This window comes from Mobula hypostoma, chromosome X2, assembly GCF_963921235.1.
Source record: "Mobula hypostoma chromosome X2, sMobHyp1.1, whole genome shotgun sequence".
Classification (NCBI taxonomy): Eukaryota; Metazoa; Chordata; class Chondrichthyes; order Myliobatiformes; family Myliobatidae; genus Mobula; species Mobula hypostoma.
The window spans coordinates 6161136-6187398 of NC_086129.1; the positions used below are offsets into that span (position 1 = coordinate 6161136).

At 45.6% G+C, this 26263-nt stretch overlaps 1 pseudogene; it reads right to left on the minus strand.

Annotated features, from left to right (window-relative positions):
• Positions 1-1838: 1838 nt before the first annotated feature.
• Positions 1839-21865, minus strand: LOC134340930 (zinc-binding protein A33-like; annotated as a pseudogene).
• Positions 21866-26263: the final 4398 nt, after the last annotated feature.

Consider the following 26263-nt stretch of genomic DNA (forward strand, 5'->3'; position numbering starts at 1 on the left):
ACAAGTGGGGGGGGGGGAACCCAGAGGATGGGCAAGAGGTATATTCAGAGGGACAGAGGGAGAAAAAGGAGAGTGAGAGAAAGAATGTGTGTATAAAAGTAAGTAACAGATGGGGTACGAGGGGGAGGTGGGGCCTTAGCGGAAGTTAGAGAAGTCGATGTTCATGCCATCAGGTTGGAGGCTACCCAGACGGAATATAAGGTGTTGTTCCTCCAACCTGAGTGTGGCTTCATCTTTACAGTAGAGGAGGCCGTGGATAGACATGTCAGAATGGGAATGGGATGTGGAGTTAAAATGTGTATAGTAATTTACACACCCCAGAACCTATCTCAGAGAAAACATTATTAAGCATAATATGAAATAATAAATACTGTATTGTAGAGTCCCAATCTCTGTCTTATAGAAACCCGAATATAACTTGCCCACCCGTACCTGCACAGGATGTCCTAATAAAAAAACTCGGAAAAAAAATTATTCAATAGCCCCCTCAAACGCATTTCCAAAATGTAATCAGAAGTCCGTCCTTCCATAAATATCATCAGCCTTTACAATATCAAAATATTTTGTTGTTACAACATCTATATTTACCTGTGCTTTCCTAATCTGATCTTCCAAACATAAGACTGAATCCAATGTTATTCTACCCTTCTGAAATCCACTCTGATAAAACGCAAAATCACCTCTCATTTCCAAAGTATAGCTCAAGCGTTCAATTACCATAAATTCCATAAGTTTACATAAATGGGACCTAACGATAGTAACCTGTAACTAGAAGAATCAGACGGGGAGCTCCCAGGTTTTAGAATGGGCACTACGACAACAATTTTCCGTGAGGAAGATGGTCGAAACTCCAAGTACAATTCAGAAGTTTTAATATTATCTCAAGGGAGTTTTCAGCCATATCTCTGATCAGACAATAACGTATCATCCTTTCCTGGAGACGTATGAACTGCCAGTCCCTTTCAATATGATCACAATATGATCTCCAGAAAACCTTTATCGCAATTTTCACCATTTTCCTCAACATGCCCTTTTATACGGAATAAGGTCGATCGGAAACTGATACTTCTTCACTTTCCTAAATACTTTATTTCTCCCCCTAATTGCCTCTGCACACTCCTCAGCCCACCATGGTACAGCCTTTCTCCTATTAATTATGTTTGTAATGGTAATCATTTCCAAAGCAGTCTGCTCAATAATGTGACATAACCTTTCATTGCAAAAATACACATCTTCCTTTGCATTCTGTAGCAGTTCCAGAACTACGATGAACATTAAATCTCGTACCCATTCAGACAGACAAGTTGAAAAACTCTTCTTCAATTAAACAATTACTATCATTCTGCAATCCAATCCCATAGTAAACGTTAAAATCCCCACACCCTTGGTGAGCGAGAACTACATACACTGTCTCATAAATCAATAGAAAGTATTCCACAAGGGCTGTAAAAAATAACCACTTTTATACACCTACCTGTTGAATCAAAAAATTCTACAACAAATCCCATATCTATTTCATTGACATCCGCAACTCTATACCCTGCTACTTGCCTTATAAAACTGGCCACCCGTCTACCAACTAACCTGTCATGCCGAACAACAATATAATCGTGCACAAAAAAATTAAAATGTGCAAATAGCCAGGTTCCTGTATATATATAACATCGGGAGCATCTGAGAAATCAGAAATAAACTTCTTAAAGTCTTGAACATTATAAATCTAGCTTCTCGCATTCCACTCCAAATATTTTAATCCCATTATGTACCTTCACAGGTAGACTGGGATACAGATACCCCACCCATCAGAGCTTTAATTACAGCTTCCCACACAACACCGGTTACATCAAGATACTTTTCTGCTGCTTTCACAGTAATTGTAATTTCCTCATTAGGACAGCATGTCTGAGCAGTATAATTCACCACATATTTATAAATATCACAAACTTAATTTTATCCAGCAGTAAAGTATCTGTGATGACGACATATATCCACTGACGTCACAGTCTGTTCTCTGACTGGGAACACTTTATCCAGTTTACCTGCTCTACTTGCTGTACTTGTCCTTGAACAGGCCCTTCTGCTCCTTGTGTTGTTCTGAACCAACTGAACCGGTCATTTCATGCCTTTCTAAACCAATCCCTCTGCCTACACTAGGTCCACATCACTCCATTCTCCACACATTCAGGTGGTATCTAATAACCTCCATCACATCTGCCTCCACCACCACCCCTGACATTCACTCCAGACACGCACCACGATGGGTATGAAAAACAAAACTTGAAATGCACATCTCCATTAAACATTCTGAGTCAGATTATTAACATTATTGCCTTTTCTATTTTTTAATAGCAGCTGTGTGAAGAAAAGATGCAAGATTACACAAAATTACAAAATACATAAATACACAAAAAGGACCAATGAGATAGTTTTTCCCCTTTCTCCTGAAGTGCATGCCCTCTGGTATTAGACATTTCCTCCATGGAGATCAAAATACCGGTTGTCCACTCTGTCTGTGCCTCTCACGTTCCTGCAATCATTTGTCAGGCCTCCCTCAGCCTCAGCTGCTCCAGAGAAACTAGATCCCTAGATTGTCCAGTCTCACTTTATCCGAGCAGCATCCTGTTAAGCTTTGTCTACTCACCTCTCGTCCTCCATCGCTTCAAGGGGAAAAGGCCAAGTTCACTCAATCTATTCTCATAAGGCATGCTCTCCAATCCAAGAGCAACGTGCTTGTAAATCTCCTCTGCACTCTCTCTATAGTATCCACATCCTCCTAGTGAGGTGACTGGAACTGAACACAGTACTCCAAGTGGGGTGTGACTAAGGCCTTATATAGCTTCAACATTCCCTCACAGCTCTTGAACTCAGTCCCACGGTTGATGAAGGCCATCACACCAGACGCCTTCTAAACAACACTGCCAACCTGCGCAGCAGCTTTGAGTGTCGTATGGACACGGACCCCAAGATCTCTCTGACACTCCGCACTGCCAAGAGCCTTACCATTAATACTATATTCTGTGCTGAAACAGACACACCGAGGCGCAAAGGGGAACCGCGCCCGTCCCTGTGGACGCCGAGACCGGCGACCACCAACAGCAGCAACTCGCTGAACTCCGCCATGGCAAAGCAGCGGAATAGGAGGGACTGAACATGGGGCAGATTTCCACCCGGCCTATTGTAGCTCAGACCCACCTCTGAACCCTGCTGTTATTGGCAGCAATGCCTGTCGGTCAAATGAGAACTCACACGGTGATTAGTTAATGTGAACGTCAGTCAGCCTTCCTGTCTTTATGAGTTTGAGTTTGGAATTATATCGGAGATAGGAGCCACTTCTAAGAGCTGAAGTCTTTAGTAATGCAAACTGGGAGAAATGTAAGTTATTATGTGATGATGCATCAGTCTCCGAGTGACATTATTAAGAATAAAAGGGCACAGGCCGTGATGAGGAAGGCGGTGATTTACTGGAATCATATTGAGATAATATTTGAAGGGATATTAAACTTGGAGATGTTGGCGATGTGGTTAAGGAAATGAGGGATTTGAAGTGATATACTATTCCAGTGTTAATTAATGAAGGCAAAATGATTGTTACTGAAACAGGGAAGGTTGTGTTACTGGCTGGGTCTTTTACTGTCATTCATAATCAAGACAATTTAAGTGAAGAAGTTAATCAATGTAGGGACATGTTTTTCAGTGAATACTGTACCCTGATGTGTTGGAAGTCAGCTGTAGCAATGATAGTATCACTGATGTAGAGTTTTCTTTGTAGGAATATAAGAAGTCTACTATTAATGCAGGTCAGGCGCCCTAGGGAAAGGTGATATTTGGAATTGTAATTCTCTCTCGTGAAAATATTAAATTTTTGAATTGTGTTTGAAGATCAGGCTATTTTCCTCCCTCATGGAATATGGCAGCAGTTGTACCTGTTCTGAAACCTGGGAGATCCCCGTCTGATCCTTCTCGTTTTGGGCCTATATCATTAAATAGTCATTTATGTAAACTGATGGAATGTATGGTACTCGAGTGCTTGAGTTATTTCTTGGAAAAGAGAGGTGATATAGCATTTTATCAGAGTGGATTTGGAAGGGCAGAATGACATTGGATTCAGTTTTAGGTTTGGAAGATGATATTGGGAAAGCACAGGTAAATAAAGATGTTGTAATAGCAGTATTCTTTAATATTGTAAACGCATATGATATGTTATGGAAGGAAGGACATTTGAGTAAATTTTGGAAATTAGGAATGAGCGGAAATTCCGTAATTTATTTGAGGTTTTTTTTTGGACGGACTGTGCAGGAATGGGTGGGCAAGTTAAGTTTGTGTTTCTATGAGATAGAGAATGGGACCCCACAAGGCAGTATTTGTAGCTCTTCATTATTTAATATTATGATTAATGATATTAATGAGATGGGTACTCTGGTGAGTAAGTCACTAGCTTTATAGATAAGAGGTAGTATTTCAATTTTACTGCAAATAGGATGCAATTTACAATTAATAGTTCAAACAGTGGGAAAATAGATGAAGATTTTAAGTTTCCAGTCACTAAAACACGTTATGTGTTTTACTAACAGGATTAATAGATCTGCACTTGATTTGAAATTATATGGTCAGACTCCTGAAAATATGTCAGTGGTGAGATTAACAGGCATGTGGATGGAGAATAAACTGACATGGAAGCCCTGTATCAGTAAAATAATTGACAAATGTAAAGAAGCATTAAAGATCCTCAGGCATTCTAGGAGTGTAACATGAAAATCTTTGTTGACCATTTATATTTGTGTAATTCAATCTGTTCTTGATTCTGGCTGTGTGGCTTATGGATCAGTTTCATGTTCAACTTTAAAATATTTTGGTGTGATACCAGCACAGGATTTAAGATTGTGTTGTGGTACTGTAAGGCCATCCCCTGTTTCAGCTTTACTGGTTGAAATGGGACAATTGCCCTTACAGGGACAGAGGCTGAAGTTGATATTAACAAATTGGGTTAATTGGAGGGGGCAAAACAATTATCATCCTGTGTTACAGGACAGTTGGGAACATCACAAGAAGATTGATTTTAGTTTTACGTGGCTGGGTTCCGATCACACTGGAAACATGGGTGTATTTGATGATTCAATATGTCCCACTGTAGCTTTCTCGGTAACCCCATTTTGTTTTGTTTTTTTTTTTCCCCAATGACTTTAGTTAATTTTAGGTTACACAACTGGATTCTGTTCTTCCTGAGAGTCTGTTGGTTCGTGAGTAAATTGATGACAGTTATTATCATACGGTAACCATTTTTACAGATGGATTGAAACATAATTTAACTGGGAATGTTGGTGTGGCTGCTTTCTTTCTGTGTGTCTGAGTTGCAGGTAATGATAAAGAAATCACTTACCAGCCATTTATGGGTATATGAAGCAGAATTCTTTGTCATCATTACAGTGGGTGGAGGAAATTTGTTCTTGCAAACTTGTAATTTGTTCAGAATCCTTTTCGGATTTGATGAACCTTAAAACAGGTCATTGTAGCAGTGGGTCAGATTAACTGTTGGAAACTCGTCAAGCAGTATTTCATGTACAAAGTTCGGTTTATGTGTCTGCACATTATGGACCCTGCACAGCGCACTGGTGAGGGAAATGATCAGGCTGACTGTTTAGCAACAAAACCTGTTAAAAGTTCAACTGTGGATATAGACCTTCCACTTCGCAAATCAGAAGCTTAGGGGTTGGTAGTGTTAAGAGTTAGGGACATATGGCAAGACTTGTAGGATACAGGACAGGCACCTTCACAGAATACATAAACCAGTCGGGTTTATGGAAGAAGGGCTAAAGACAAGAATGGAAGAAATTATATTGACACGACTTAGAAATGACCACACGATGTTTAATTATGCCTTGTATCTTATTGGAAAACATCATTCTGGGTCGTGTACATTTTGTCATTATGAAACTGGTAAACACATACTATTTCAGTGTGAAGCAGATATGGCTGAAAAAAAAATCAAATGCAGTCTTCAGTACAATCTTTGGGAGGGGGATGATAGTTTTCAGATAAAAACTTTATTAAGTTAAGGGACTGATTTTAAATTAGTTCACAGTATTGAAAGGGCAAAGGCCTATAATAATGGTAATGTCACAATTATATCGGGGACATCAATATGCAAAGGGTTGGGAAAATGAGGTTGTTGTTAGATCACGATAGGGCATTTGTTGAATGCCTACGAGACGGATTTTTAAAGCAGCTTGTGTTTGGGCCTACTCGGGGAAAGGCCATCTGCGATTGGGTGCTGTATAATAACCCTGATCTTATTTGGGAGCTGAAAGCAAAGGAACGCTTCGGTGGCAGTGATCATAATATAATTGAATTCATACTTCACTTTGAGAAGGAGAAGCCTCAGTCACATGTATCGGTCTGGCAATGGAATGAAGGGAATTACGGAGGCATGAGAGAGGAGCTTGCCCAGGTGAATTGGAGGAGGATACTGTGGGGATGATCGCTGAACAGAGGTGGCTGACGCATTTGGGAATAGTTTACAAGGCGCAGGAGAGACATGTCCCACAGAAGAATTTCTCAGATGGCAGCGGTGGGAATCCATGGCTGACAAGGGAAGTTAAGGACTGTGTGTTACCTAAGGAAATGACATGTAAGCGAGCAAAGGTGAGTGGGATGTTGAATTATTGGGATGCTCTTAAATCCAACGAAATGCAACAAAAAAAAGCCATAAGAATGTTTAAGATGAAATATGAGGCAACCCAGCCAATAATAAAAATCAGGATACTAAAAGTTAGTTTTCAGTTACATGAAGAGTGAAAGGAAAATGAGAGTTGATATTGGACCACTGGAAAATGATGCTGGTGAGGTGGTGATGGGGGACAAAGAAATGGCAGATGAACTTAATGAACACATTGCATCAATCTTCACTGTCTTTTCCAGTCAGCACGGCCCCCACTTGTCCCGTTTAACCTGTCTCAGTGCGAGTGGACTTTAGGACCCGGGGGAGCTCAGGACCCGCCGGCCCGAGGCTGCTGCTGAATCCGCGGTGTTTCTGTTCCGTTGTCGGATACGGTGAACGAGTTGAAATTAACGCATTGATAATTCTCATCTCGTGTTTATTTCACTCTCCGCACATTTATATTTACAGGGAGTTTACTCCTGACGTCGGTCCCGGGACCCGACCCGTTTACAGACCCGGAGCGGAACCGGAGCAGATTCTCAGCCACTGGGTTCCATCCCCAGGCCAGAAGAGAGGATACAGTTTCTCCGTGAATTTATTCCTCGTGAAGGTGTGGAGATGCGACTTGGTCTCCGCGTTGTAAAATGAAACTGTCCCGGACTGGTAATTGAGATAAACTCCCACCCTCCCGGGGATGGGACCGGCAGCGAGACGGGACACAGGGGAGGCGAGAACACTGAACACGTCACAATCCCGATGTAACACGTCACCAACCCGCCTGATGACCCAGAATCCGGTCTCCGGTCTCAGTCTGAACCATCCCTCCTCTCCACAGACTCTGCGGCGACTCCCAGACACCAGTCCCGATTTCCCGTCACCTCCACCTCCCAGTAATGCCTCCCCGATGTGAATCCCTCCGATCCCAGCACACAAGGCCAGTTTGTGAATCTCTTCCCGGTGTCAGGGAGATTCCTCCGATTCCTGGTCCGTCTCACACTCTTCCGCTCCTCAGACACCTCGAGACACGGATTCGCCGTTTCCACATCCAGGGTGACAGAGACTGGGGGGATAGGAAGAGAATTAGAGTGTGTCCGGGGATCGGGGGTGAGACTCGGGCAGCGCGGCCCCGGGGACCGTGGGGGGGGGGTGGAGACTCGGGCAGCGCGGCCCCGGGGATCGGTGGAAAGGCCTCTGCCGCAGTCGGGTGGCCGACACGAACCTTTCCCGTGGTTTGATCCGACCAAAGCGGATGGACAACTAATATCTCCCCAAGGGGTTTCCGCTGGACGGAGAGCAGAGATGTCGCGATCAAGCAGACACAAAATGCTGGAGGAACCGAGCGGGTCAGGCAGGATGTGTGCAGGGAGATGGGCAGTCTACGTTTCAGGTCAACATCTTCCCCCAAGAACAGAAATAAATAGGGGAGGTAGACAGCAGAAACGAGTCCGGAAAAGCGGTGGATTAAAATGGGAAAGGGGTGGGAGAATCCATTTAAACTGGAGGTCACAAAGGCCCATCGGCCCAACTCGTTCGTGCCGACTAACTTGCTTTAATGAGCAAGTCCCATTTGCCCATTATTCCTTTCACCTTTTCTTATCCACGTCCCTGCCAAGATGTATTTTAAAACATTCTCCCTGTACCCATCTCTACAGCTGACAACGGCCCGGTGTAAACAGAGATAACCCTCTTCCCTATCCACTCTACCATGAATTTTAGTGTCATCCACAAACCTACTGACGATGTCACCTACAACATCACCCAAATCATTAATATAAATGACAAACAACCGCGGACCCAGCACCGACCTCTGCAGGTCACAGGCCTCCAGTCCTCTGCGTTTAAGAGACACTTGGACAGACACTTCAATAGGCAAGGCACAGAAGGAGACTGACCTAATGCCGGTCAATGGGGTGAATGTAGATGGGTAAATCGGTCAGCACAGAGGTGAAGGGTCGAATGGCACATTTCTATGCTGAACGGCGATGGCTCTGTGAACTGAATAGCTAAAAACCCCCAACCCCCCTCTCCCTACGGGTGCTGAGAATTCCAAACAGACGGTGACCCCTGACCCTTGACTCCTCACAGGGGAAACATCCTCCCTGTATCCTGCCTGTTGAGCCCTGAAATATTTTTTTTTGTTCCCTGAGATCTCCTCTGATTCTTTCTGAACAGGGAACAGAGAACATAGAACAGTACAGCACAGGAACAGGCCCTTCATTCCATGTTAACATTCATTTGTGAGTGTGAAGTGTGAAGTGGGGGAGTGTGAAGGTTCGAGACAGTAAAGGAGGTGATAATGGGAACCAGCAGGGGAGAGATGAACGGCAGATTGAACCAGAACCAGGTGTGGGAGGGGTGGAAAGCCTGTGGGTGAACTGTGTGTGTAGACGTAACGAGAAGCTGGAGGGGGACAAAGATGGAGATGAGGATCTCTTTGTCCCCTTTTCTCACAACCCTATCACCCGCAGCCCCTCGTCAGGACAGGGGGAGAATTAGCAGGGACCCTTAAGCAACACGGGTTCTGATGCAAGGTTTCATCCCAAACGGTCAACTCCAGTCTTTGTTGTTCTGCAATTATCTCTGCTGGTGTCCCCTTCCTCATGCCTCTGTAACTGACTTTGCTCCCCTTTAATACTGATACTTCTGACTTTATCTCCCTGTCAATCTCTGGGGTGAATTCTATCATTTTATGATCACTGCTTCCTAAAGATTCTTTTACCTTAGTCTTCCAAATCATATCTAGTTCATTATACAAAACCCACTCTGTTCTCAGAGGCATTTTACAAATTCCCTCTCCTGGAATGCAGCACCAACATGATTTTCCCAATCTACCTGCATTGTGAAACCCCCCATTCCAACCGTCACCTTGCACTTTTTTCCGTCTCCTGGTGTGATTTGTATCCCATTTCGACCCTGGCTACCATTTGGAGGTCTGTATATAATTACCATCAGGGTCTTTTTACCCTTGCAGTTTCTTAACTCTACCCTCAATGACTCAACATCTTTCAATCCTATGTCACCTCTCTCTGAGGATTTGATTTCATTTTTTTTTAAACAACGGACCTTCCGCATCCCCTCTGCCTACCTGCCTGTCCTTTGAATACAAGGTGTATCGTTGAATGTTGAACTTCAAGCCAGGATCTCCTTTCAGCCACAACTCAGTGATGCCAACAACGTTGTACCTGCCAATCTCTACCTGTGCTACAACATCATCTTCCTTATTCCGTATACTGGAGCATTCAAATATAACACCTTCAGTCCTGTATTCATCAGCCTATTCGACACTGTCCACAGGAACTTAAGCAAGGTCTTTGATGTCGATGACAGACCACGCTGGGGGTATTGTCTGCATTTCCGGTTCCCTGAATATGAGGAAATATAGAAAACATACAGCACAATACAGGCCCTTCGGCCCACAAAGCTGTGCCGAACATGTCCCTACCTTAAAACTACCTAGGCATGTAGCCATTCAGGAGTCTCTGAAATGACCCAATCGTTTCCGTCTGCACCACTGTCACCGGCAGCCCATTTCACGCACTCACTATCTCTGCATAAAAAAACTTACCTCTGACATCTCCTCTGTACCTACTTCCAAGCACCTTAAAACTGTGCCCTTTCGTGCTAGCCATTTCAGCACTGGGGAAAAGCCTCTGGCTGTCCACACGATCAATGCCTCTGATTATCTTGTACACCTCTAACAGATCACCTCTCATCCTCTGTCGCTCCAAGGTGAAAAGGTCGAGTTCACTCAACCTATTTTCAGAAGGCATACTCCCCAAAACAGGTAACATCCTTGTAAATCTCCTTTGCACCCTTTCTATGATTTCCATGTCATTCCTGTAATTGTAGTAATTTGACCAGAACTGAGCACAGTACTCCAAGTGGGGTCTGACCAGGGTCCTATATAGCTGCAACATTACCTCTCGGCTCTTAAACTCAATCCCACGATTGATGAAGGCCAATGCACCGTCTGCCTTCTTAACCATAGAGTCAACCCGTGTAGGATGTCATTACACTGGACAGGAAGGTTCAGGAGGATGTTACCGGGACTGGGGGGTTTGGATTAAAAGTGGAGAGTGGATAAGCTTGAGCTATTTCGCTGTAGTGTAGGGCGTTGAGGGATGACCCCTTATCGAGGTAAATACATTCACAACGGGCTGAGATAAAGTGAGTCTTTTTCTGAGAAATGGGAGTACAGAACCAGAGGGCTCAGATAGAAAGTGAGAGGGGAAATTTTTTATGAGGGATCTATGGGGTCACATTCTCACAGAGTGTGAGGTGGGCAGGTGGAATTTGCTGTCAGATGCTGTAGAAACAGGTAAAATTAAAATATTTTAAAATATATTTGTACAGGTACATGTATAGAAAATGGTGAAAGGGATTTGTGACAAACACACACAAATGGGACATGCTCAGGAAGACACCTCAGTCTAGCAGATGGATGAAGTGGGCCGTGGGTTCAAACCCTCCCAGATCATCCTCCTGAGGAATCTCACCCTGGAGTCTGTCTGTGAACTGTTGATGTGACGTCACGTCAGAGGGCAGCTCAGTGCACAGAACAGACAGACTGGGTAAGGACGGCAGATTTCATTCCTGAATGAGAATTTGTGCCTGTTTCTTTGACCGTGTGTCACGCTCTGATATGCGTGTGTGTGTGTGTGTGTGTTGATTGTGGTGAATATCAGTGTGTTTGTGTGTACACATTGCAGGAGAGTGTGCACATTGAAATATTTGTATGTCACAGTGTGTCATCACATGTCTGGTGTGTGCTGACAATGTGTGACATGTGTGAGTTGTTTAAGTAAGCAAATTACCATGTCTGAAGAGAATAGTTTACAGGTTACTCAGGGAAATAACAACATACATTGCTGAGACTCTGACTACAATCTGCCAATTCCTCTTGTGTATGTGTGTGGAGGAGTTTTGCCAGGCTGCTTATGCTGTGTGAGCTTCTCCTTAGGTGAAATCTTGAAAGATGTCAATGCTGGTTGGTGTGTCTGTTCTCATTCTCACAATGCTTCAATGTAGTGGTTTGATAACCATAAGCGCATAAGACATAGGAGCAGAATTAGGCCATTTGGCCCATCGAGTCTGCTCCGCCTTTCAATCATGGCTGATCCTTTTTTTCTCCGCTTCAACCCCAACTCCCTGGCCTTCTCCTCACAACCTTTGATACTGTGTCCAAACTCTGTTTCTAAATAGACGCCCCTCTATCTTTAGGCTGTGCCCTCTTGTCCTAGACTCCCCCACCATGGGAAACATCTTTTCCACATCTACTCTATCTTAGCCTTTCAACATTCAAGAGGTTTCAATGAGATCCCCCCTCATCTAGCAAGATCAACAACACCCTGGCGAAGCTACTGACCCAGCTGGAGATCACCGTGCCAAAACTGCTTCTTAAACTCTGGACCGCACCAGGACCCGACCAGCGAGGCCTGGTCTGAGGCCCACCACATTCCAGGAGACCCACGGCCTGCTACCGTGCCGGAATGCTTGGAGACGTGGCCCATTACGACCAGCACCTCTCCGGAGCAGACGACCACACAGAACTGACGGCGGAGACCTCAAGTAGCCCCAGACACTTCCCTGGAGCAACCGCCGTAAAGCCCCGTTGGTGGACATCCACAGCTGCCAGAAGTGAGGCCTCCGCCACCGCCCTTGGAAATTGAGCCCGAGGCTCGGCTAGAGCGGAGGCCTCTGCGACCGTGACTCAGCTCACGGACCTATTTCAGCCAGGAGCCCGGACCTCCGGGATTAAGTGTCGGCTTCGGGGCCTGACCCGGGCCCCCGGCAGCTGGAAGTGGCAGCGGAGCCTCCCCCGTCACTCGGCCCGACCCGGAGCGCCCGATGACGCGACCTGCCGATCGATCCCCGTGGGACACGTCCACCAACCTCAAAGAGCTGCCAACAACACACTGCATCGATGGAAATCTGGAAAGATGCACTATTTACCGAGGAAGCGTAGGAAAAGAGCTGGGTGGCTGGTCAGATTGCAGCTGAGGAGCTTCAGGACCCCTATGCTCACCTTCCTACCTGCTAATGTGCAAGCCATAGAGAACAAGGTGGACGATCTTAAAGGGAGACTCACCTACTGCAGGGAGATGCTGAACTGCTGCGTATTCTGTTTCACTGAGACTTGGCTCTCCCCTGCCATCCCCGACTGTGCCATCTGACCAGAGGGATTTTCGATCCATCAGATTGACCGCACGGCGTCTTCGGGCAAGACATTACAGCAGGGGACTTTAACTAGGCCAACCTCAGAAAGGCACTGCCAAAGTTATACCAACATGTCTCCTGCCCCACCAGAGGCCTGAATATACTTGGCCACTGCTACAGAGAAGTCAAGGATGCCTACCGTTCCGTCCCATGACCGCACTTTGGAAAATCGGACCATCAGGCCATACTCCTCCTCCCGGCTTACAAACAGAAGCCGAAGCGGGAGGTCATGGTGACAAAAGTGGTGTCACATTGGACGAAGGAAATGGATGAGGTCCTCCGTGACTGCTTTGAATCGGTGGACTGGTTAGTATTCAAGGACTCGGCAGCTAACCTTGATGAGTATGCCTCAGCTGTCACAGACTTTATTTGGAAATGCAAGGAGGACTGTGTGTCTCGCAAGACGATCCGGGTATTCCCTAACCGGAAACCTTGGATGAATTATGAGGTCAAGTCCCTTTTGAAAGCTAGAGCTGCGGCTTTTAGGTCCGGGGATACCAGTCGCTACACGGAAGCCCAGGCTAATCAGAAGGATGCCAGTAGAATATGGCAGGGTCTAAATGAGATCACTGGGTGCAAAGAAAAAGCTGGGAATATCAATAACTGTGGCGCTTCTCTTCCTGATGAACTTAACATATTCTGCACAAGATTAGAACAGAAGAGGAGCGTCCCACTCCCTCCGGATGAACCGGACCTGGCGGCATGAAGATTCATTGTCACCGAGGAGGACGTTAGAAAGGCCTTCCTGAGGATAAATCCAAGGAAGGCGACGGGCCCAGATGGCTTCCTGGCACGGGTTCTCCGGGCCTGTGCAAGCAAGCTAGCTGGAGTGTTTGCTGACATCTTCAACTGCTCCTTGCTTCAGTCTAAGATCCTCTCAAGTTTTAAGAAGGCAACGATAATCCCAGTGCTGAAGAAGAGCAAGGTGGGCATGCCTGAATGACTATCGACCTGTGGCTCTGACATCAATTGCTATGAAGTGCTTCGAGAGATTGGTTATGGCACACATCAACCATAGCCTACCGGTCAACCTCGACGCTTTGCAATTCGCCTACCGGAGCAACAGGTCAACGGCAGATGCCACCTCTCTGGCCCTACATTCCTCCTTAGAACACCTGGAGAATAAAGACACATACGTAAGGCTGCTTTTCATTGACTACAGCTCTGCCTTTAATACCATCATGCCAAATAAACTGACTCCTAAGCTCCGGAACTTGGGCCTGAGCACTCAGATCTGCAGCTGGATCTTCAACTTCCTCACAGACAGGACCCAGGCTGTAAAAATAGGGGAAAAGCTCTCCTCTACAATCACCCTGAGCACCAGTGCCCCACAAGGCTGTGTACTCAGCCCCCTGCTGTACTCACTGTACACCCATAATTGTGTAGTCAAATTTCCATCGATCTCAATATATAAGTTTGTTGACGACACAACAATTGTAGGCAGTATCTCGGGTAATGATGAGTTTGAGTACAGAGAGGAAATTAAGAACCTGGGGGCATGCTGCGAAGACAATAACCTATCCCTCAGCGTTAGCAAAACAAAGGAATTGGTTGTTGTCTTCAGAAGGAGTAGCGGACCGCACGACCCCATTTACATCAGTGGTGCGCAAGTGGAAGAGGTCAAAAGCTTTAAGTTTCTCGGGGTCAATATCACAAATGACCTGACTTGGTCCAACCAAGCAGATCCACTGCCAAGAAGGCCCACCAGCGCCTTTACTTCCTGAGAAAGCTCAAGAAATTTGGCCTGTCCCCTAAAACAGGATGCACCATAGAAAGCATTCTTCTAGGGTGCATCACAACCTGGTATGGAAGTTGTCCTGTCCAAGACCGAAAGAAGCTGCAGAAGATCGTGACACAGCGCAGTGCATCACACAAACCAATCTTCCATCCGTGGACTCAATTTACACCGCACGCTGTCGCAGCAGTGCTGCCAGGATAATCAAGGACACGACACACCCAGCCAACACACTTTTCGTCGCTCTTCCCTCCGGGAGAAGGCTCAGGAGCTTGAAGACTCTTAGGGCCAGATTTGGGAACAGCTTCTTTCCAACTGTGATAAGACTGCTGAACGGATCCTGACCCGGACCTGGGCCATACAATCCAAATATCCAGACCTGTCTCTCGGTTATTTTGCACTACCCTACGTTCCATTTTCAATCTTCTATTTATGATTTATAATTTAAATTTTTAATATTTACTATCTATTTGTAATCCAGGGAGCGGGAAGTGCAGAATCAAATATCGCTGTGATGATTGTACGTTCTAGTATCAATTGTTTGGCGACAATAAAGTATAAAGTATCTTTCTAAATTACCGCGAGTACAGGCACAGAGCTATCAAACGTTTCAAGTCTGATAACCCTTTCATTCCCGGAATCATCCTTGTGAACCTCCTCTGAACACTCTACGATACCAGCACATCTTTTCTTAGCTGAGGAGCCCAAAACTGTTCACAATACTCAGAGTAAGGCCTCACCAGTGCCTTATAAATCCTCAGCATGACATCCCTGCTCTTGTATTCTAACCCCATGAACTGAATGCTAACATTGGATTTACATTCATCACAACTGACTCTACCTGCAAGTTAACCTTTAGGTTGTTCTGCAGAAGGACTCCCAGGTCCATTTGCATCTCAGATTTTTGGATTTTCTCCCTATTTAAAATAATCTTAATATTATGTCTCCTACCAAAGTACATGACTATGGATTTTCCAGCATTGTGTATCATTTGCCACTTTCTTGCCCATTCTCCTCATCCAAGTCCTTCCACAGCCTACCTGTTTCCTCAACACTACCGGCCCCTCCACCAATCTTAGTATATGCCAACGTGTCCTATCTTGTCCAGTATCACCAAGTATTCCATAACCTCATACTTAACAATTGACTCTAATGTCTTCCCACCCACAGAGGTGAGGCTAACTGGTCTATAACTTCATTTCTGCTGCCTTCCTCCTGACTTAGAGTTGAGTGACATTTGTAATTTCCAGTCCTCTAGCACCATACCAGAGCCCAATGATTTTTGAAAGATCATTGCTAATGCCACCACAATGTCTGCTGCTACCTCTTTCAGAACACTAGGGTGCAGTTCATCTGGTCTGAGTGACTCATGTCCCTTTTTGAGCCCCTTCTCCCGTGTAACAGTAACTGCACTCACTTCTCTTCCCTCGCACCCTTCAACACCTGACACAGTGCTCATGTCTTCCACAGTGAAGACTGATGAAAATACTCATTTAGTTCATCTGTCATCTCTTTGTCCCCTGTTATTATATATCTGGCCTCATTTTCTAGCGGTCCTATATCCACTCTCATCTCTTTTTAATTTTCACTTTGTTGTATGCCCACTCTTTTACATTTACATTAGCTTGTCTTCCCTTATCAGCCACGATTGTACTATTTTGCCATTTGAGTATTTATTTATTTTTGGAATATATCTATCCTTCATCTTCCTCATTGCCCCAGAGTCTGACAGCATTTCTACTCTGCTCTCATCCCGGACAACATCTCCCTCCAATTTACTTTGGCCAACTCCTTCCTCAGACCACTGTAATTTACAAATGTAATTTACTCCTCTGGAATACAATAGTGTCAGACTTTACTTTATCCTTATTAAATTTCAAGTTGAACTCAGTCATGTTGTAAGCATTGCCTCTTAAGGGTTCTTTCCGAAGATATCACCTCCTGTTCAATACATAACATCCAATCCAGTAGAGCTGTTCCCCGAGTAGGCTCAACGTCAAACTGCACTAAAAAGCCATCATGTAGCATTCAACAAATTCGCTCTCTTGAGATCCATTACCAACCTAATGCCCCTAATTGACCTGCATGTTGAAATCTCCCATGACTATTATAACATTGTCCTTTTCATCGGCCTTTTCTATTTCCAGTTGTAATCTGTGGTCCACATCCAGCTACTGTTGGGATCCTGTATATGACTGTCATCAGTGTCATTTTCACTTTTGCAGTTCCTTCACTCAACCCACAAGGATTCAATATCTTCCAATCCTATGTCACATCTTTCTACCGATTTACCAGCAGAACCACACCAACCCCTCTGTCTACCTTACTATACCACCGATACATTGTGTAACCTTGGACATTCAGCTCCCAACTACAACCATCCTTCAGCCATGATTCAGTGATGGCCACAACATCATACCTGACAATCTGTAATAGTGCAACAAGATCATCCACCTTATTTTTTATACTCTGTGGATTGAGATATAACGCTTTGGGTACTGTATTTGCTACCCTTTTTGATTCTGCATCCCTAATGCACTGATACTCACCTTGCTGGCTGCAGTTTTGTCCTCGCATCTGTCAGCCCTAAATCACAGTCTGACTACACTCTGTCTTTGCATTTTTACCATCCCAGTCCTATCCCTTAAATCGTTCCTGACCACGCCCCAACCAGCAAATTAGTTTAAACCCTCAACCCTCCCCAATAGCTCTATCAAACCTTTCTGTGAGAATATCGTTCTCCCTCGGGTCCAGGTGCAACCCATCCCTTTTGAGCAGGTCATTTCTCCACCAGAAGAGATCCCAATAATCCAAAATCCTGAAGCCCTGTCCCCTGCATCAGCTTCTCAGCCATCTCTAATCTGCCAAATTATCCTGTTTCTACCCTCACCAGCACGAGGCACAGGCAGCAATCCAGAAATTACAACCCTGGAGGTACTGCTCTGAGCTTCCTACCAAGCTCTCCAAATTCTATTTTCAGGACCTCTTTGTTTTTACCTCCAACATCATTGGTCCCAAAATGTACCAAGATATCTGACTCTTTTCCCTGTCTATCTAAAATTATGTAGACACAATCCCAGGTGTCCCTGACCCTGACACCTTGGAGGCAACATACCATTCGGGTGTCCCGTTCACGTCTACAGATTCTCCTGTCTGTTCCCCTGACGATTGAGTCCCCAGTCACTACCGCTCCCCTCTTCTGCCTCTAACAACAAGAGAGTTGCTCACAGAAGGGGGAAGGGGGAAGACCTGCGTCAGTCAGAGTCTGCACTCACAGGCACATGAAGGACTTGTGTATTTTTCTGACAATCCCAGTCACCACCCGCTTTTATTCTCTACAGTATCATAAAATCAGTATTAATTTCCCAGCTCCTGTGGTAGGATTCAAACTCATGTCTTGGCGTGTTGGTGCAGTGTGCCTGGGATCAGGACCCAGTGGTTCATCTGCCAGTCCCGTGTATTGGTTGTATTGTGACCCTGTGCTGGTGTGTTCAGGGGTCTGACATCTCCAGCTGACCACGTGACAGTGATGCCTCCCAGTCGGTGGGGTTGATGTGGAATAAACTTCAGCCCGTTATTATAGACAATCTTTGCCTCAAATTAGAACTTAATTGTGATCTCACAAACAAGGAGAAATTAACCTTTGTAAGTTTTACCTCGATTAATCACATCAAATATTTCTCTCAGCACTGTGTTCAGCAAATAGGGGTGATCGAATCTTTCAACCGATGGGGTCTCATCTGTCACTGACAATTCCTGGACATCGTCACTAATTCTGTAAATATTAAACTGCTGGTTATAAACTGCAATTCTGAACTGTTTTAGAAATCCATCCAGGGTTTCAGTAAAGAGCAGGTCCTACCCCCTGTTCCGTCGAGCTTCCTCCTGAAATAAATAAAAACAAAAATCTGGTTAGACTTGGACTTACCGTCCACATCCTGAATGTCATCCAAATCATGAAAAGGTGCTGAAAATTCCCACTCCCGCAGTCATTCACACACACACAAACAACGCAGAACCATGGTGTAAATTACAGGGAATGTTTCTGAAAATTAGATCATTACTGAGAGGATGAAATTTACAGGAAAGACAGGACAGGTTCTGCATTTTCATCTGGACAAGAGGTCAGAATGATGAGATGGAACAATTTAAGATCAGTGATGGATTTGATTGTGTGCATCTGGGGCAAGTATCTATTATGAGCAGATGAAATTCCAGATGGATTTGAATAAATTCCGTAAGAAATTTAGTGAAGAGGATGTGGATCTCACTGCCACAGGAGTGGTTGAAGTGGAACAGCAGAGATTGGATGTCATGGGGAAACTGGATAAACACGAGGGACCAGGGAGTTCAGGCACTGTTGCTGGGTGTGGTGAGTAGGTGGGAGGAGGTTTGTGAAGCAGGGAAACTGATAGGAGAAGATAGACCAAATGGCTTGTTTATGTTGGAGAATGGGATATAATCCCATGTGAAATTTATCTGAGAAAGTAAAGAGACATTGAAAGTGTCCCTAATCTGATGGAAACAGGACAGAGAGAATAAATCTGAAGTGTGTGGGTCACATTCTTCGTTCTCACTGATTGACAGAGAGGTCCTCACATCCACCATACCAGAAACGCTCACAGCCTGTGACTGGAACTGGGTGTTAATGGGAGTTTTAGAGGATATTTAATAGGTAATTAAGGGCACAGTCAGCAACTCTGTGTTATTTTCAAAGTAAATCATTTCAGTGCAGATTACAGTCTGTCCTGGGATGTACAGAAGTTGTGGAAATCCAGTTCTGGGACAACAACAACCCTGAATAGTTTCATCAATTGTCTGGTGAGAAACAGTTTGCTGCCATTTGTAAATGCTGTGTGTAGGAGCAATGCATCTGTTTTCTGTCTGCAATGTATTTTGTGTTGTGTATTTATTATGGTAACACTTCACGTGAGTGGGGCGTGGTAATAGAGAATGGAATAAGTTACATATTCGAACCTTGTTCTCAAAAGTTTTGAGCTGGGGACGGACGGATGTCATATCTTTCTTGACCATACGTTGCAGCCTAACTTATGATTTATAATGCTTAAGATTCATTGCTTCCAGATTGTATGTTGCTAACAGAGGATCGAATACATATCTTAGACATTTTGGAACGTCATCATTGGAGTGATTGGAGGGCGCGTCATTCAAGTATAACAATCTGTGTGAGGTTGCCTGCAGCGGCAATTGATTTGTTAGAACTGGTCACTGTGCTGTGTTTATTTCAAATATACCACTGTTCATTTAGTGCCCTTTGGCAGGAACAAATTGAGATATAATCCCTCACCTTGAGAAATATCACACTGTCGTTTTGATCCATCTGTTCCTTTATCTTTGAGATTTCCTCCTGAATAAACCTGATATTCTCTTGAATCTCTCGAAGATGTTTCTCCATAGGGTTTAGAATCCTCTCCTCTTCTTCCCTGACATCCCTGAGTACGCTGTGCTCTTTCTCGGTGATAATCTGGCGCAGTTCAGCAAACTGGGATGTGATGTGGGTCTGAACACTGTGTGACTGTTCCTGTTGAATGAGAGGTGAAGATTAATTTACTCTATTGTTGTGTTGTGTTTCTGTATGACATTAAGGAGACCATTTGGTCCACTGAAGTCCATGCTAGTTCTGAGACCATTCCAGTCTACCCCATTCCCACATGTTTTTTTTTCTGAAACCAATTATCCCTCATTGACACTTTAATACCCATCTGATTCACATACAACCTTCCCCACCTTCACAGGGTTAATTGTAATTAACCATTCATCCAGCATGTTCTTGAGATGTGTCTGAAACTGTCGCGGTCACAGGGAGAACATGCAAACTCTACACAGACAGCACCAGGGGTCAGGATCGAACCCAGGTCACTGGAGCTGCGATACTCTGCTATTCTGCATTAAAGGGAGCAAAACTATACAATAATATCAGAAATTCCACTCAGGAAGCCTCACCCGAACTCCAGAAATCTTCTCTTTCTGTTGCTGCTCCTTTTCCTGGAAGTCTGATTTCTTTTTTGTGAGAGAGTCTAAGGAAGATTTTAGCTGATCCTGGAAGTCAGAGAGCAAAGGAAATTAAAAAAAAATGGATCAAAATAAACAGGCGAACAAACCCGATTATCATACACAAAATGCCGGAGGAACTCAGCATCTCTGCAGGGAAATAAACAGTCGGTGTTTCGGGATGAGACCCCTCATTGGGACTGGGAAGGAATGGGGCAGAAGCCAGAATAAAAAGGTTGGGGATGAGAACCAGCTGACAGGTGACGGGTGAGACAACGTGAGGGGGAACGTGGGGGAGGTGATGAAGTAAGAAGCTGAGAGAGGACAGGTGGAAAAGACAAAGAGCTGAAGAAGGAATCTAGTTCGAGAGGACAATTGAAACGGGAGGAATTCGGACTGTTTGGGCCCCTGAATGGTGACGAGGGAGGAGGTGTAGGAGTCAGGTGTAGCACATGTCCCGCTTGCAGGTATCGGTGTCAGGAGGGAGATCAGTGGGACGGAGCGAGTGGATAAGGAAGTTAATGATCTCTATAGAGAGCGGAGAGTTGTGGAAGTGACATGGCGGTGGGATGTGCTTGGTGGTAGAGATGGTGAAAGATGCGGAGAATGATATGTTGGTTATGGAGGCTCGTGTGTTTGTAGGTAGCACTTTGGAGATTCAGTTGACGATGGGGTCAGTATCAAATTCAGGTTAGTTTTACCTTGTAGAACTTAACAGCTTCTTTAATCGGCAGGAAGCGGTGCTCTCTGTGTTCCTGCGCAACTGCACAGATCACACAGATCAGTGTCTTGTCCGTTTCACAGAACAGCTTCAGTTCTTCCTCATGTTCCTCGCAGTGAAGTTTACTTTCCTTCCCTTTCGGATTCAGGTTTAAATTTCGAAATTTTTCAGCCAGTTTTGCTAAGGCCCGACTGGCCCTGAGGGTGCGGTCAGTAAATACCTCTCTACACTCCGGGCAGGAGTTTCTCTCCTCCCTTTCCCAATACTGTGTGATACAAGAGCGACAGAAGTTGTGTCTGCACTCCAGTGACACCGGATCGGTGAAGAAATCCAGGCAGGTGGAACAAATTGCCTCCTCGCTCAAACTCTCGACCTGTCCTTTCGAAGCCATGTTAACTCGCGGCACTTCCTGATTCAGAACGCTGCCGATCCCCTGCAGTACCGCGATTGTCCACTACAGGCGCTGCAGACTCAGCGAATGAGCATTACGTTACTGCCTGTGATTTCCATACCAGGGTGGGATCGGAAACACATAAACTGGTCGGAAATAAACACTTGGCCATGGACTGCCCAAGCCCGGCTGCAAAAAGAGGATGGTGGGCATGGGGCTAGTAATCACAGTGCGACAGATACTACAGGGAACGCTGGAGAGCCGCTGTTGGCCTGTGCGCCACTAGGCGTGATGGGCGAAGGAAGAAGCAGAACAGAAATGAAGCCGGAGAGAAGAGCCTGGTTCAGTCTGAGGCAGGACTGAAAAGGGACAAGTTCTGAAAAGAGAGGCACAAGAGACTGCAGATGCTGGAATCTCGAGTCAGAAATATGATGCTGGAGGAGCTGAGGGGGTCAGGCAGCATCTGTGGAGAGGAATGTGCAATCGACTTTCCGGGTCGGGATCCTTCATCTGGACTGTCTCAACCCGAAATGCCTGACCTGATGAGTAATTCCAGCAGCTCGTTTTTATTTTTCTCCAGGTCTAAAGAGAGTAAGGCTTGGGTGCAAAACGGTGGCAAATATTGAAAGCAACTATTAAATGAGTTAATGCCATGAAGCTGGGGTTATGGAGAGAATATTGTGCTTTGAGGAGACAGATGAAGTGGTAATGACCGACCTGTGACTACAGGGGGGAAAAAAAGCACAGGACCGGATATTCAACGTCACAGAGAGCAAAACATTATTTTTTTCGGTGACGTCCTGATTTCAACAGCCCTTCGTGAGAGAAACTTCGTGACTTAACGCATGTCCATCCCGGCTCCAATGGAAGGCCCGGTCTCCCTCACTCAGCCCAGAAGTTGAATGTTATTATGGTGACTAATGTCCATATAGATATTCACAGGGATAAACCGTTCAGTGCCTTTACCCAGTCATTTCACATTCTTTGTCAGTGTGGTATTTAGTGCTAGTTTACATTCGATAAAACCGATAGGACTGTTGTCGCTCATGTGGCCCCTGGGGTGGTTCACTACGACAATAATTGAGAAGCTTCCTCAGCTAACCCGGCCCCTCCCTGTCCAGGATCAGGGGGACCCTGCAGTTTCAATGCTGTCCCTGCAGCCTGGAATGTGCCGGTCGGCAACATTCCTGTACGACACAGGTTCCCAACCTTTTCCATGCCATGGATCAATGTCATTAACCGTGGACCCCAGGGTGGGAACATCAGCTCTACGGACATCTCGATGTGATGACAGACCAACAGGCTTGGGGGGTCTTTCACCGAGTTGATGATCTTCCAGCAGCACTTAATGTCCGTCTTTCTGTGCGTCCAGGGAACAGCCCGAAGATCAGTGAGCCTTCTGTCACGCAGCTGCTGTGGCACAGGCCCTTGCATCTTTCTCCACATATCTTCCCCAGCCCACAGTCCGCAAAGAGGTGAGTGACCGTCTCGTCTCCACTGCAGTAATCTCGGGGCAGCGCGCTGTGGGAGTGATCTCCGGGCATACAGCAAGGATCAGACTGGGAGGGCCCTCTCGCCGCCAGCCAGGTAAGGTCTTGGTGCCCGTTGGTGAGATCTGGTAGTGAGGTATTCTGCCAGATGGTCTGGACTGTCTGCTCAGCGAACCACTCCATTGTGTCCATCCAGTCCTTCTCCTGCAGTAACTGCAGCACATTCCGTGCTGACCACTGTCTGATGTTCTTGTGGCCAAAGCTGCTGGTCTGAAAGAACTGCAACCAACATCATTATCACAAGGTTCACATGGAGAAGCTTCCTGATTGTGACAGACACAGTCTCACAGGGTATTTACAGGGTAGGGGCAGGAATGATATTTCTCCCCGGCTGGGGTGTGGAACCAGGGGTCACAGACTCAAAATCCGAGGTCACCTCAGCAGGACTGAGATGCGGAAACATTTCCTCACACAGAGCGCGGTGAATCTTTTGAATTTTCTCTGCAAGGATTCTAAATTCAAACCACAAATTTCGGGGCTCGGCGATGTTCGGAACGTTGAAGGAAAGTGGCGTTGAGGTCAAAGATCAACCATGTTCTGAGTGAGGGGCAGAACAGCGCAAGGGGCCGAATGGCAACGCCTGCTCTTGTTTCTTATTTTCTAAAGCACGAGATTACCTTTGCGCCTTGTTCTCCCTTGGCCTTCAGCCTGTCGGATTGCATAGGCGAGCGGTGAGAGCTCCAGAGATCCACCAGCAGACGCTGAGGTTATTTCATGTTCTCGTTATTTATCGATATTTATTTATATTTGCATTTTCACAGTTTGTTACCTTCAGCACTCTGGTTGATCTTTCACTGCCTGATTTTGCTGTGGTTACTATTCTATACTTTTTTCTAAGTTTTTCTGCAGGAAAATGATTCTCGGGGTTGTACGTGGTGATTTATATGTACTCGGATAATAAAATTTACTTTTAATTTGAGTTTCGGGGAACTTCCTTTGATTCTGAAAACAAACTGAGACTGACATCTCCAGCTCCCAGTAGCAGCCCGTTCTCAGACACACTCACAGCCAATCAGCGATCACTTCTGGGAGAAGGATGCTCTAATTGGCTGAGGGGAGTCAGTGGGCGGGACGCTGAGCGCTGGAAGCGGGCCGGAGTCTGGAACCGGGACCGAGTGAGGCCGGAGACCGGGAGCTGCGCCTCGGGTTTCGGCTGCAACACCGGCCGGTCCTGAATCCTTTCGAAGGCAGAGCTGAAGAGACTGGCGGAGATTCTGTGAGATGTTTCAGCTGCACGGAGGGTGCCCGGCGTTTCCCCGCTGAGGCCTGTTGTCTGGACTCGTTACCTGTTGCTGGGAGACGGGAGCTGCCCCGCAGCGGCTGCCGATGGATCTCCGGAGCTCTCACCGCTCCCCTGTGCAATCCGAATGGCTGAAATCCAAGGGAGAACAAGGCACAAAGGTAAACTCGTGCTTTAGAAAATAAGAAACAGGAGCAGGCGTGGTCATTCGGCCCGTTGCGCCTGTTCTACCCTTTCCTCAGAATACACCCGATCTTTGACCTCAGCGCCACTTTCCTGCAACATTCCCAGCATCGCAGAGCCCCTAAATTTGGCTTTTGAATTTAGAAAACTTGTGAAGAAAATTCCAAATATTCACCACAATCTGGGTGAGGAAATTACTCCGCACCCTGTCAAAACCCTGTGAAACTGTGTCTGTCTCAGTCAGACCACCTCTTATTTCTCTAGTTTTGAGACAGGCCCAGTCAATGTAATCTCTCTGAGGACACAACCACAACCCTGAAATCAATCTGGGAAAATTCTTCATTCCCTTTATCCCATAGACTGTCTCTGGGAAGGAGACCAGACCTGTGCACAGTGTTCCATGTAGGCCCTCAACAGGACCCCACATACCTTCAGAGGAGCTTTGTATTCTTGTATTAGACCATGAGACCATTTTCCCTGTCATGTCTGCTCGCTATTTCATCACGGCTGATCCATTTTTCCTGTCTGCAGCTACAGTATCTCCTGCCGCACCCCCCACCCCGTATCCCGTTTTGCCGTGACCAATCAAAAATCAATCAACCTCTGTCTTCAATATGCATAATGACTTGGCCTCCCAAGCTGCCTGGGGCAAAGATTTCCACAGACTCAGTTCTCTCTGCTACAGAAATTCCTCCTTATCTCCGTTCCAAAAGGACGCCCCTCTATTTTGAGGCTATGTCCTCTAGTCTTAGACCCGCCCACCAGAGGAAACATCTTCTCCACATTCACTCCATGACGGTCCTTCAGGATTCAATAGGTTTCAATTAGGGTACCCTTCAGTCTTCTGAATTCCAGTGAATTCAGGCCCAGAGCCAGCGAACGATTTTCATACAACAAGCCATTTAATCCTGGAATCATTTTCATGAACCGCATTTGAACCCTTTCCAGTTTCAGAACACCCTTTCCAAGATAAGGGACACAAAACTGCCCTCAGTACTCCAAGTGAGGCCTCACCAGTGCTTTATAAAGACTCAACATTACATCTTTGCATTTATAGTCTCGTCCTCTTCAAATGAATGGTGACAACACATATGCCTTCCTCACCACAGACTCCTGCAAATTAACCTTCAGGGAATCCTGCACTGGGACTCCCAAATCCCTTTGCATCTCAGTTTGTGAATTTTCTCTCCATTTAGAAAATAGTCCATTAGACTAATAGACAATGGACAATAGGTGCAGGAGTAGGCCATTCGGCCCTTCCAGCCAGCACCACCATTCACTGTGATCATGGCTGATCATCCACTATCAGTATCCAGTTCCTACCTTATCCCCATAACCTTTGATTCCACTATCTTTAAGAGCTCTATCCATCCCTTTTTTGAAAGCATCCAGAGACTTGGCCTCCACAGCCTTCTGGGGCAGAGCATTCCATATATCCACCCCTCTCTGGGTGAAAAAGTTTTTCCTCAACATTCTAAATGGCCTACTCCTAATTCTTAAACTGTGGCCTCTGATTCTGGACTCAGCCATCAGTGGGAACCTGCTTCCTGCCTACAGTGT